Genomic DNA, 14,425 nt, shown 5'->3' with positions numbered 1-14,425 from the left:
TCATGAGTTTGAGCCCCGCGTTGGGCTGTGTGCTTACAGCTCAGAGCCTGGAGCCTGCTTTGGATTCTGTGTCTCCCTCTCTCTCTCTCTCTCTCTGCCCCTGTCCCCCCACCCCCTGGCACTCTTTGTCTCTCACTCTCTCTCTCTCAAAAATAAATAAACATTAAAAAATTAAATTGGCAAGGAAGAAGTAAGACTTTCACCATTTGTAAATGATATAATACTCTACATGGAAGACCCAAAAGAATCCACTAAAAACTTTCTAGAACTGATACAAAAATTCAGGAAAATTGCAGGATACACAATGTACATATATCTGTTGCATTTCTTTTTATTTTAAATCTCTTGCATTTCTATACACCAATAATGAAGCAGCAGAAAGAAATCAAAGAATCAATCCCATTTACAATTACAACAAAAACAAGAAGATAACTAGGAATAAACATAACCAAAGACGTGAAAGACCTGACGTCTGAAAGCTATAAAACACTGAAGAAAGAAATTGAAGACAGCACGATGAAATGTAAAAACATTCCATGCTCATTGACCAAAAGAACAAATATTGTTAAAATATCTATACTACCCAAAGCAATCTACACATTTAACACAATCCCTATCAAAATACCAACAATATTTTTCACGGAGATAGAACAAACAATTGTAAAATTTGTATGTAACCATAAAAGACCACGAATAGTCAAAACAACTTTGAAGAAGAAAAGCAAAGCTGGAGATATCACAATTCCAGATGTCAAGTTATATTACAAAGCTTTGGTCATCAAAACGGTATGGTACCAGCACAAAAATAGACACATAGGTCAATAGAACAGAATACAAAACTCAGAAATGAACCCACAACTATATGGTCAAGTAATCTTGGACAAAGCAGGAAAGAATATGCAATGGGAAAACGTTTCTTTTCAACAAATGGTGTTGGGAAAACTGGACAGCAAAATGCAAAAAAAAAAAAAAAAAAAAAGTAAACTAGATCACTTCCTTACACCATACACAAAATTAATTCAAAATGAATGATAAACCTAAATGTGAGAGACAAAACCATTAAAATCCTAGAGGAAAACACAGACAGTAACCTCTTTGGCATAGTCTCTAAAAACTTCTTACTAGCTACGTCTCTTGAAGCAACAGAAACAAAAGCAAAAATAAACTATTGGGATTTCATCAAAATAAAAATCTGCGCAGTGAAGGGAACAATCAACAAAATTAAAAGACAACCTATGGAATGGGAGAAGATATTTAAAAATGACATATATGATAAAGGGTTAGGGTCCCAAATCTATAAATAAATTATAAAACTCAATGCCCCCAAAAAATGAGTAATCCGATTAACAAATGCACAGAAGACATGAGTAAACATTTTTCCAAAGAAGACCTACATATTGCCACCAGACACTTGAAAACGTGTTCAACATCACACATAATCAGGGCAATACAAATCAAAACTCCAATGAGGTATCACCTCACACCTGTCAGAATGGCTAAAATCAACCATACAAGAAATAACAGGTATTGGAAATGATGTGAGGAAAGGGGAAACATCTTGAACTGCTGGTGGGAATGCAAACTGGTGCAGCCACTCTGTAAAACATATGGAGGTTCCTCAAAAAGTTAAAATAGAACTAACCTACAATCCAGCATTTGCACTATTTACCCAAAAAATACAAAATTACTAATTCAAAGGGATACATGCACCTAGATGTTTATAGTAGCATTGTCTATAATTGCCAAATAATGTAAGTGGCCCAAGTGTCCATTGACTAATGAATGAGTAAAGAAGATGTGAGATATATATATATATATATATATATATATATATATATATTATGCCATAAAAAAAGAATGGAAATCTTGCTATTTTCAAGGACATGGATGGGACTAGAGAGTATTAGGCTACGCAAAATCCGTAAGTCAAAGAAAAGTAGATACCATATGATTTTACAAATATGTGGAATTTAATAAAGAAAATAAATGAGCAGAGGGGAAAAAAAGAAAGAGAGGCAAACCAAGAGACAGACTCTTAACTATAGAGAATAATCTGATAGTTACCAGGTGGGAGGTGCTGGTGGGGGGCTAAATAGGTGATGGGAATTAAGGATTCCAGTTGTGATGAGCACTGGGTGTTTTATGTAAGTATTGAATTACTAAACTGCACACCTGAAACTAATATTACACTGTATGTTAACTTACTGTAATTTATGTAAGAAGTTTAATAAAATTTATATTGAAGAATTAATGGAAAAAGTTCCAACCCTTTAGCTGACAGCCTGTTATTTGTAGTCTTGGCAGCAGCCAATGTTTAGCAAAGTTCCCTCTTGTATTTATACTTTATTTAGAAGGCATCATGACATTATAAGTAATAATTATTTTTCTCTATTTTAAGTATTTATAAATATGTATTATTTACTGAGACTCAATGGTATATTGCAGAGGTATTAGAGTAGATCTGGAAAGAACTGGTTGAAAAACATGAAAGGATAGGATAAAAAGACTTGCAGCTATATCTATTTTAAAAAGGAAAGAAATCAGGAATAAACGGGCCATAATCAAATGAGAGACTGTATTCTTGTGACTTAAATAAAATAGCTATGGGTTTGATTGGGGCAAGTCATTAAAGATTTATTTGTCTCAGTTTCTCACTTAAAAGTGGGATAACAATATTTTCTTTAAAGCTTTTTTTTCTGTGAGAATAAGAGAATATATACTAAGTGCTTAGTATATTGGAAATTATTACATGTATTTGTGATATCTCTGTTTATTTTAGCCAAAGAGAAAAAAACGTTTCCTTTTTTTTCTAAATATTACAAAACTGTTGTATGTTAATACAGATTTTCTGTACATTCTTTGAGTGTATGAGGTGGTGTGTGTATATGTGAGCTAGTGTCTATGCAATGTGTCTATAGATGCTTCTGCTTTTTAATGTCATTAAAGCCACAGTTTTGTATTTTAAAAAGAAAAAATAGGGTGGAAAAATATGTTTTAAAAATTTAAAACTAAGACCAGTATATATTCTGCCTACAGGACACTCATCTCACAGCTAAAGACACATACAGACTGAAAGTGAAGGGATGGAAAACATTTACGATGCAAATGAAAGAAGAAAAAAAAAACTGGAGTAGCAACACCTAAATCGGAGAAAATAGACTATTTTTACTTCATTTTACTTTAATTCTTCACACCCCCATGTTTTTTGGTATATGTGTCATATTTTACACTCTTTTATTTTGTGAATCCCTTGACTGATTTTTACACAAATAGTTATTTTTACTGTTTTTGTGATTCCTGCTTTTCATATGCTCACTTATGGTCTTTCCTTTCCACTCAAAGTGTTCCCTCTAACATTTTTTGTAGGGCTGGTTTAATGGTCACAAATTCCTTTAGTTTTTGTTTGAGAAACTCTTTATCTCTTCTTCTATTTTAAATGATAGGCTTTCTGGAGAGGATATCCTTGGCTGCAGAGTTTTTCCCTTTCAGTACTTAGAATGTATCATGCTACTTCCTTCTGGCCTACAAAGATTCTGGTGAAAAATCCGCTGATATAGACTTTAAAACAAACAATGTAACAAGGGACAAAAGAGGTAATACATAATGAAAAAGGCATCAATCCAACAAAAGGATATAACAATTGTATCTATACACTGGAGTGCCTAAATACATAAAGCAAAGATTAATGGAAATTAAGACAGAATAGCAGTAAAGGACTTCAGCAGCCCACTTACATCAATGGATCGATCACCCAGGTATAAAAACAATAAGAAAACAGTGTCTTTGAATGACCTATTAGACATTAATCTAGAAGATAACTAAGGAGTACAAGGACCCTAAGCTTGCCTCATCCCTTGAACACAGCTAGATAAATATCAAATCATTCTGAATACACAATAAATAAATCTGAGGACTGAGAGAACAAACTGCACATCTATGGGGAGAAAAACAGTCATATAGTGGAAGGTAGGAGCGGCAGAGAGATGATTTGGGGGAGAAAAGAATTGCAGGTTCTGCAAATGGGAGGGAGCTCTGCTCACAGAAAGGAGGGAGAGAGACAGAGAGAGAGAGAGAGAAAGAGAGAGAGAGAAGTGCACAGGGTATTAAAAAGAAAAACGCTTCCACAAAACCATTGAATGGGAAAAGGAGAGGGGAAGACTACCACAAGTTTTTATAAGCAGTGGAGCTCAAAATCTGAAGTTTTAGAAGTCTGTACCATTGCTGAGATCATGCCTGGTGGGCTTAGTGGTGTTCCTGTAGGGAAGGAGGGCAGAGGCCTGGGAATAGACAGCATGGTCTGAGGATCCCCAGGGTCACATGGGACAAAGAGTTCCCCTTCTTGGAGTGCATTTGGAAGTGGTGGCATGGCTTCTCTGGGGACAAAATTGCAAGTGGATGCCAATGTGCTGCCCTGCTCACTAGCATAGGAACAGAGACACCTGCTGAAGGCAGAAAACCTTGGTTCCAGCTTTTTGCTATACTTTGTCATAAACACCAAACCACTGTGCAGTTGTGTGATGGCTTGTCCGGGACAAACTGGCACCGGCCACAGTGTGGCAAGACCCTTCCCCAGAGGATCAGTGCAGGTTTGCACTGTGCTGGGATCCTAAAATTTGGAGTTTTGAAACCCAACTGTATGCCTGACATAAAGCACAGGATTACAGAGTGCCTGGCAGACAGAGAGCTTAGACACAGACAAGGTAAGGACAGGGATATGACAGAAGCCAGGGACAAAAGAAAGAAGATTGTTTACTCTTCTGTGAGGGCTTCCTGAAGAGTGATTGATGCCATCTCCACTCCAGGGAGGATAGAGTGGAGTGATGTCATTTTCTCCTCCTGGCCATCAACATTTACAGACACCAGTGATCAACACAGCACTCCCCAGTGGAAGTTAGAGCTACTTGCATCGAGTTCCACTGTCTTGTGTCTTGTAGCTGTATCTCCAGTAGAGCAAATCTTCCTGAGAATCAGCACAGCAAGCCCCTTCCCCAGAAGACAAGCCACAAATCCCTTGCATGTACCAAGTCTACTGATCATAGATTGCTGCAAAACTTCAGCTCTAGGGGAAATAAGGTCTTTCTTCTTTTAACAAACCAACCAAAAAACGCCTAGTTAGAACTTACCACACAGTGGACAAGGTCCAAAGACCTCCAACTGAAAACAAGCAGACACTGCAGAGGAATGACCTGAGAGAAGAAGCAGTCAAAATAAAACAGCAGTGTACATTCTAAAACACCTCCTGAAGTACCAGGCCCAAAAGAGTATAAGAACTCTTAATAATATAGACATTACTTAGGAGTGGAAATATAACAGTCTTTTGTAACAATCACCCCAAAACACAGTGACCTAGACAAAATGACAAGACAGAGGAATTCACCCCAAAAGAAAGAACAGGAAAAATCAGTTGCCAGGGAATTAATCAAAACAGGTATAAGTAAGATAACTGAACCAGAATTTAAAACAACAACCATAAGATACTACCTGAGCTTGAGAAAAGCATAGAAGACATTAGAGAATCATTATCCCTTACTGCAGAGATAAAAGAACTAACAACTAGCCAGGCAAAAATTAAAAAAAAAAAAAATGCTATAACTGAGATGTAAAACTGACTGACTGCAATGTCAACAAGGATCAATGAAGCAGAGGAATGAATCAGTGATATAGACATTAAAATTATGAAAAATAAAGAAGCTGAAAAGAAGAGGAAGAGAAAGGTATTGGTTCACAAATGTAGACTTAGAGAACTCGGGAACTCCTTAAAATGCAATAACATTTATATCACAGGAGTCTCAGAAGAAGAAGAGAGGGAAAAAGAAGCAGAAGATTAATTTGAACAAATTATAGCTATAAACTTCCTTAATCTGGGGAAGTACACAGAAATCAAAATCCAAGAGGCAAAGAGAACTCCCATTAAATTAAATAAAAACTAACACACACCAAGGTATATTGGAGTCAAACTCACAAAATACACAGACAAAAAAAAAAAAAAAGAATTCTGAAACAAGCAAAAGAAGTCCTTAGTCTACAAGGGAAGACAAATCAGGTTCACAGAAGATCCATCCACAGAAACGTGGCAAGCCAAAAGGAAGTGGTAAGATATATTCAACATGCTGAATTGGGAAAAATATGCACCCAAGAATACTTTATCCAGCAAGGCTGTCATTCAGGATACAAGGTGATATAAAGAGATTCTTAGACAAACAAAAACTAAAGGAGTTCATCCTCAATAAACCAGCCCAGCAGGAAATATTACAAGGGACCTTTGAGTGGAAAGAAAGACCATAGGCAACAAAGATTGGGAAGGAACCAAGATCACCAGAAACACTAACCTAACTGGTAACACAATGGCACCAAATTTGTATATATCAATAATCATTCTGAAATTAAATGGACTAAATACTCCAATCCAAAGATATAGGATATCAGAATGGATAAAAAAAAGAGCCATCTATATGCTGACTACAAGAGACTCATTTTAGAACTCAAGCCACCTGCAGATTGAAAGTGAGGGCATTGAGAACCACCTATCATGCTAATGAAAGTCAAAAGAAAGATGGAGTAGCCAAACTTATGTCACACAAAATATATTTTAAACCAAATACTGTAACAAAAGATGAAGAAGGGCATTATATCATAATTAAGAGACCTATCCATCAGAAAGATCTAACAAGTGTAAATATTTATGCCCCGAACTTGGAACACTCATATATATGACTCAATTAATAACAAACATAAAGAGACTCATAGAAAATAATATCATAATAGTAGGGGACTTTAATACCCCACTTTCAACAATGGATAGATCATCTAAGCAGAAAATCAACAGGAAACAATGGCATTGAATGACACACTGGACCAGATAGACTTAACAGATATATTCAAAACATTTCATCTTTGGGGCGCCTGGGTGGCTCAGTTGGTTAAGCGTCCGACTTTGGCTCAGGTCATGATCTCACGGTCCGTGAGTTCGAGCCCCGCGTCGGGCTCTCTGCTGACAGCTCAGAGCCTGGAGCCTGTTTCGGATTCTGTGTCTCCCTCTCTCTCTGGCCCTCCCTGTTCATGTTCTGTCTCTCTCTGTCTCAAAAATAAGTAAACATTAAAAAAAAATTTCATCCTGAAAAAGAATACATATTCTTTTCAAGAGTACATGGAACATTCACCATAATAAATCATATACTGGGTCACATATCAGGCCTAAACAGGTATAAAAAAGATTGAGATCATACCAAATATCTTTTTCAAACACAACGGTATAAAACTTGAAGTCAACCACTAGAACATATTTAGAAAGACCACAAATATGTAGAGATTAAAGTACATCTTACTAAAGAATGAATTGTTTAACCAGAAAATTACAAAGAAATTAAAAAAAAATACATAGAATCAAGTGAAAATGAGAACACAACAATCCAAAACCTTTGGAATACAGTAAAGTCAGTCCTACGAGGGAAGCATATTAAAATACAAGCCTATCTCACAAAGCAAGAAAAGTCTCAAATAAACAACCTACCCCTACACCAAGGAAGCTAGAAAAGGAACAGAAAAAAAGCCTAAAGCCAGCAAAATAATGGAAATAGTAAAGATGACAGCAGAAAGAAAATGATATAGAAACTAAAAAACAAACAGTAGAACATACCAATGAAAGTAAGAGCTTGTTCTTTAAAAGAATTAACAAAATTGATAACCCCTAGTTATATTTATCAAAAAGAAAAAAGAAAGAACACAATTAACTAAAATTATGAATGAAAGAGTAGAAACCACAACCAACACCATAGAAATACAAACAATCATAAGAGAATGTTATAAAAAATATATGCCAACAAACTGGGTAATCTGAAAGAAATGGATACATTCCTGGAAACATGCAAATAACCAAAACTGAAAAAGGAAGAAATAGAAAGTTTGAACAGACCCATAATGAGCAAAGAAATAGATTCAGTAATAAAAAAACCTCCCGCAAACAAAAGTCCGGGGCCATATAGCTTTCCAGAGAAATTCTACCAGACATTTAAAGAAGAGTTAATGTCTATTCTTCTCAAACTATTCCAAAAATAGGAATGGAAGAAAAACTTCCAAACTCATTCTATGAGGCCAGCATAACCTACATTCCAAACTCAAAGATTTCACTAAAAAGTTGAAATACAGGCCAATATCCTTGATGAACATGGATGCAAATATTCTCAACAAATTACTAGCAAATCAAATCCAACAGTACATTAATAGAATTACTCACCATGATCAATTAGGATTTATTCCTGGGCTTCAGGGGTGGTTCAGTATTTGTAAATCAATCAACATGAACACCACATCAACAAAAGAAAGTATAAGAACTATGTGATCCTTCAATAGATGCAGAAAAAGCATTTGACAAAATACAGCACGAATTCTTTTTTTTAAATTTTTAAATTTTTATTTTTGAGAGAGACAGAGTGCAAGTTGGGGAGGGGCAAAGAGGGAGGGAGACACAGAATCTGAAGTAGGCTCCAGGCTCCAAGCTGTCAGCATATCACCCAACACAGGGCTTGAACTCACGGACCATGAGATCATGAACTGAGCTGAAGTCGGAGGCTAAACCTACTGAGCCACCCAGGTGCCCCATCAGCATCCATTATTGATAAAAACTGTCAAAAAAGTAAGGATAGGTGGAATATACCACACATCATAAAGGCCATATAGGTAACACCCACAGCTAATATCATCCTTGATGGGGAAAAACTGAGATCTTTTCCTCTATGATCAGGAACAAGACAGGGATGTCCAATCTTTTCATTACCATTTAACTGAAAGTCAGCCTCTGCCATTGGACAGCAAAAAGAAATAAAAGGCATCAAAATCAGCAAGTAAGAATTGAAAATTTCACTATTTGCAGATGAAATGATCTTCGATGTAGAAAACCTAAAATACATGAATTTAGCAAAGACACAGGATATAAAATCAACATACAGAAATCGATTACACTTTATACATCAATAATAAAGCAGCAGAAGGAGAAATCAAGGAATAGATCCCACTTATAATTGCACAAAAATCATAAGGCACCTAACCTAGGAATAAACCTAACCAAAGAGATAAAAGATCTGTACACTGAAAACAATAGAACACTTATGAAACAAATTGAAGAGGACACAAAGAAATTGAAAAAAAGTTCCATGCTCACGAATTAGAAGAACAAATATTGTTTTACTACCCAAAGTAATGTACAAATTTAGAACAATCCCTATCAAAATACCACCAGTATTTTCACAGAGGTAAAATAAATAAGCCTAAATTTTGTATGAAATAACAAAAGACCCCAAATAGTCAAAACAATCCTGGGAAAAAAAAGCAAAGCTGGAAGCATAATGATTGCAGACTTCAAGCTACATCACAAAGCTCTAGTCATCGAGATAGTATGGTGCTGGCCCAGAAACAGACACATAGATCTATGGAACAGAATAGAGAATCCAGAATTGGAGCCACAAATGTATGACTAAGTAATCTTTGACAAAACAAGAAAGAGTATCCATTGGATAAAAAGACAGTCTCTTTAACAAATGGTGCTGGGAGAACCGGACAGCAACATGCAGAAGAATGAAACTAGACCAGTTTCTTACACCATTCACAAAAATATATTCAAAATGGATAAAGGACCTGAATGTGAAACAGGAAACCATCAAAACCCTAGAGGAGAAAGCAGGAAAAAACCTCTCTGACCACATCGGCAGCAATTTCTTACTTGACACAGCCTGGAAATGATTCTCCAAAGGCAAGGGAATTAAAAGCAAAGATGAACTATTGGGACCTCATGAAGATAAAAGCTTCTGCACTGCAAAGGAAACAATCAACAAAACGAAAAGACAACCAACAGAATGGGAAAAGATATTTGCAAATGACATATCGGACAAAGGGCTAGTATCCAAAATCTATAAAGAACTCACCAATCTCCACACCCGAACAACAAATAATCCAGTGAAGACATGGGCAGAAGACATGAATAGACACTTCGCTAAAGAAGACATCCGGAGGGCCAACAGGCACATGAAAAGATGCTCAACCTCGTTCCTCATCAGGGAAATACAAATCAAAACCACACTCAGATACCACCTCACACCACCTCACACAGTGGCTAAAATGAACAAACCAGGAGACTATAGATGCTGGCGAGGATGTGGAGAAACGGGAACCCTCTTGCACTGTTGGTGGGAATGTAAACTGTTGCAACCGCTCTGGAAAATAGTGTTGAGGTTCCTCAAAAAATTAAAAAATAGATCTACCCTATGACCCAGCAATAGCACTGCTAGGAATTTACCCAAGGGATACAGGAGTGCTGATGCATAGGGGCACTTGCACCCCAACGTTTGTAGCAGCACTTTCAACAATAGCCAAATTATGGAAAGAGCCTAAATGTCCATCAACTGATGAATGGATAAAGAAGATGTGGTCTATGTACACAATGGAATACTACTTGACAATGAGAAAAATGAAATATGGCCTTTTGTAGCAACGTGGATGGAACTGGAGAGTGTTATGCTCAGTGAAATAAGTCATACAAAGAAAGACAGATACCATATGTTTTCACTCTTATATGGATATTGAGAAACTTAACAGAAGACCATGGGGGAGGGGAAGGAAAAAAAAGTTAGAGAGGGAGGGAGACAAACCATAAGAGACTCTTAAAAACAGAAAAATCTGAGGGTTGGTGGGGGGTGGGAGGGAGGGAAAGGTGGGTGATGGGCATTTATTTAATAAATTTCATATTAAAAATAAATAAATAAATAAAATTTAATATCTTTTTGTAATTAAAAAATAAAATAAAAAATAAACGCAGTGCATCCAAGAGCTTTTTTTAAAAAACAAACTAAATTGATTAACCCTTTGCCAGACTCACCAAGAAAAAAAGTACCCCCCAAAATGAAAACAGAAATGAGAGAGAAGTAACAACTGACATCACAGATATAAAAAAGGATTAGAATAGAATGCTACAAAAAATTACATGTCAACAAATTGTACAATCTGGCTAAAAAAGATACATTTATGGAAAAATACAATCTTCCAAAACTCAATAAGGAAGAAAGAAAAAATCTGAATAGACCAATTACTGGTAACAAAATTGAATCAGTAATATATATATATATATATGTGTATATATATATATATATATATATATATATATATATATATAAAAGTTCAGGACCAGATCGATTTACAGGTGAATTCTACCAAACATAAAAAAAAGAAAAACAGTTAATATCTATTCTCAAACTATTCCAAAAATAGAAGAGAAAGGAAAGCTTCCAAATAGATTCTATGAGGCCAGCATTACCCTGATACCAAAACAAGACAAAGATATCACAAAAAAGAAAGCTATAGGTTAATATTCCTGATGAACATAGATGCAAAATACCTCCCCAAAATATTAGCAAACCACATTCAATAAAACATTAAAAACATCATTCACAACCATCAAGTGGGATTCAATCTGAAGATGCAAATCAGTCAACATGATACACAACATAAACAAAATTAAGGTTAAAAATCATATAATCATATCAGTGGGAGCAGAAGAAACAGACAAAATTCAACATCCATTCATCACAAAAACTCTTAGCAAAGTGGTGTACAGAGAACATACCTCAACATAAGAAATGCCATATACAGGAAACCCACAGCTAATATCATACTCAATGATAAACAACAAAAAAAAAACTGTGAGCTTTATCTCTAAGATCAGGAATAAGACAAGGATTTCCACTCTTGCCACTTTTATTCAATATAGTATTAGAAGTCCTAGCCACATCAATCAGACAATGAAAAGAAGTAAAAGTCTTCAATATTGATAAAGATGTTGAACTTTCACCATTTTCAGCTGACATGGTACTATATGTAGAAAATTTTTAAGACTCCACCAAAAAACTACTAAAGAACTAAATGAATTAGTAAAGTTACAGGATACAAAATTAATACACAGAAATTGGTAGTGTTTGTATACACTAATAACAAAGTAGAAGAAAGAGAAACTTTACAAATAACTCCATTGACAATAGCACCAATAAAGTACCTAGGAGTAAGCCTAACCTAGGAGTAAGCTTAAGTAAGAATGGGCAAAAGATCCATTCTCGGAAAACTATGAAACATTGATGAAAGAAATTGAAGATGACATAAAGTAATGGAAGGACATTCCATGGAAATGGAAGGACATTTCATGTTTATGGATTGGAATAATGAATATTGTTAAAACATCCACAATACACAAAGAAACCTATGAATTCAATGCAATTCCTATCAAAATACCAACCACACTTTTCAGAAAACTAGAAGAATAATATTAAAATTTTATGGTAACAAAAAAGGCCCTCAATAGCCAGAGTAATTTTGAGAACAAAACACGCTGGAGGTATCACAACTTTAGATTTCAAGATATATCACAAAGCTTTAGTAATCAAAACAGTATAGTACTGGCACAAAATGAGACACATAAATCTATGAAGAGATAAAGAGCCCATAAATAAACTTATAAGCCCACACTTATATGGTCAAATAATCTATGAGAAAAAGAGATAAGACTATACAATGGGGAAAAGATAGTCTTTTTTTTTTACATGAAATTTATTGTCAAATTGGTTTCCATACAACACCCAGTGCTCATCCCAAAAGGTGCCCTCCTCAATACCCATCACCCACCCTCTCCTCCCTCCCACCCCCCATCAACCCTCAGTTTGTTCTCAGTTTTTAACAGTCTCTTATGCTTTGGCTCTCTCCCACTCTAACCTCTTTTCTTTTTTTTCTTTTTTCCTCCCCCTCCCCCATGGGTTCCCGCCAAGTCTCTCATGATCCACATAAGAGTGAAACCATATGGTATCTGTCTTTCTCTGTATGGCTTATTTCACTTAGCATCACACTCTCCAGGTCCATCCACGTTGCTACAAAAGGCCATATTTCATTTTTTCTCATTGCCACGTAGTATTCCATTGTGTATAATAAACCACAATTTCTTCATCCATTCATCAGTTGATGGACATTTAGGCTCTTTCCATACTTTGGCTATTGTTGAGAGTGCTGCTATGAACATTGGGGTACAAGTGCCCCTATGCATCAGTACTCCTGTATCCCTTGGATAAATTCCTAGCAGTGCTATTGCTGGGTCATAGGGTAGGTCTATTTTTAATTTTCTGAGGAACCTCCACACTGCTTTCCAGAGCGGCTGCACCAATTTGCATTCCCACCAACAGTGCAAGAGGGTTCCCGTTTCTCCACATCCTCTCCAGCATCTATAGTCTCCTGATTCGTTCATTTTGGCCACTCTGACTGGCGTGAGGTGATACCTGAGTGTGGTTTTGATTTCTTTTTCCCTGATAGGGAGCGACGCTGAACATCTTTTCATGTGCCTGTTGGCCATCCGGATGTCTTCTTTAGAGAAGTGTCTATTCATGTTTTCTGCCCATTTCTTCACTGGGTTATTTGTTTTTTGGGTGTGGAGTTTGGTGAGCTCTTTATAGATTCTGGATACTAGCCCTTTGTCCCATATGTCATTTGCAAATATCTTTTCCCATTCCGTTGGTTGCCTTTTAGTTTTGTTGGTTGTTTCCTTTGCTGTGCAGAAGCTTTTCATCTTCATAAGGTCCCAGTAATTCACGTTTGCTTTTAATTCCCTTGCCTTTGGGGATGTGTCGAGTAAGAGATTGCTACGGCTGAGGTCAGAGAGGTCTTTTCCTGCTTTCTCCTCTAAGGTTTTGATGGTTTCCTGTCTCACATTCAGGTCCTTTATCCATTTTGAGTTTATTTTTGTGAATGGTGTGAGAAAGTGGTCTAGTTTCAACCTTCTGCATGTTGCTGTCCAGTTCTCCCAGCACCATTTGTTAAAGAGGCTGTCTTTTTTCCATTGGATGTTCTTTCCTGCTTTGTCAACGATGAGTTGGCCATACGTTTGTGGGTCTAGTTCTGGGGTTTCGATTCTATTCCATTGGTCTATGTGTCTGTTTTTGTGCCAATACCATGCTGTCTTGATGATGACAGCTTTGTAGTAGAGGCTAAAGTCTGGGATTGTGATGCCTCCTGCTTTGGTCTTCTTCTTCAAAATTCCTTTAGCTATTCGGGGCCTTTTGTCGTTCCATATGAATTTTAGGATTGCTTGTTCTAGTTTTGAGAAGAACGCTGGTGCAATTTTGATTGGGATTGCATTGAATGTGTAGATAGCTTTGGGTAGTATTGACATTTTGACAATATTTATTTTTCCAATCCATGAGCAGGGAATGTCTTCCCATTTCTTTAAATCTTCTTCAATTACCTTCATAAGCTTTCTATAGTTTTCAGCATACAGATCCTTTACATCTTTGGTTAGATTTATTCCTAGGTATTTTATGCTTCTTGGTGCAATTGTGAATGGGATCAGTTCCTTTTTTTGTCTTTCTGTTGCTTCATTGTTAGTGTATAAGAATGCAACTGATTT

General features: G+C 36.2%; 1 protein-coding gene across 2 annotated transcripts in view; it reads right to left on the bottom strand.

Annotated features, from left to right (window-relative positions):
• ZC3H12B (zinc finger CCCH-type containing 12B) overlaps positions 1-14,425 on the bottom strand; it is a 468,310-nt gene that overhangs the window by 31,943 nt on the left and 421,942 nt on the right. The window lies entirely within an intron of this gene.

This window comes from Leopardus geoffroyi, chromosome X (genome assembly GCF_018350155.1).
Source record: "Leopardus geoffroyi isolate Oge1 chromosome X, O.geoffroyi_Oge1_pat1.0, whole genome shotgun sequence".
NCBI classification, from domain to species: domain Eukaryota; kingdom Metazoa; phylum Chordata; class Mammalia; order Carnivora; family Felidae; genus Leopardus; species Leopardus geoffroyi.
The sequence above is the reverse complement of the archived record's forward strand: the minus strand, read 5'-3'. Positions and strand labels throughout refer to the sequence as shown.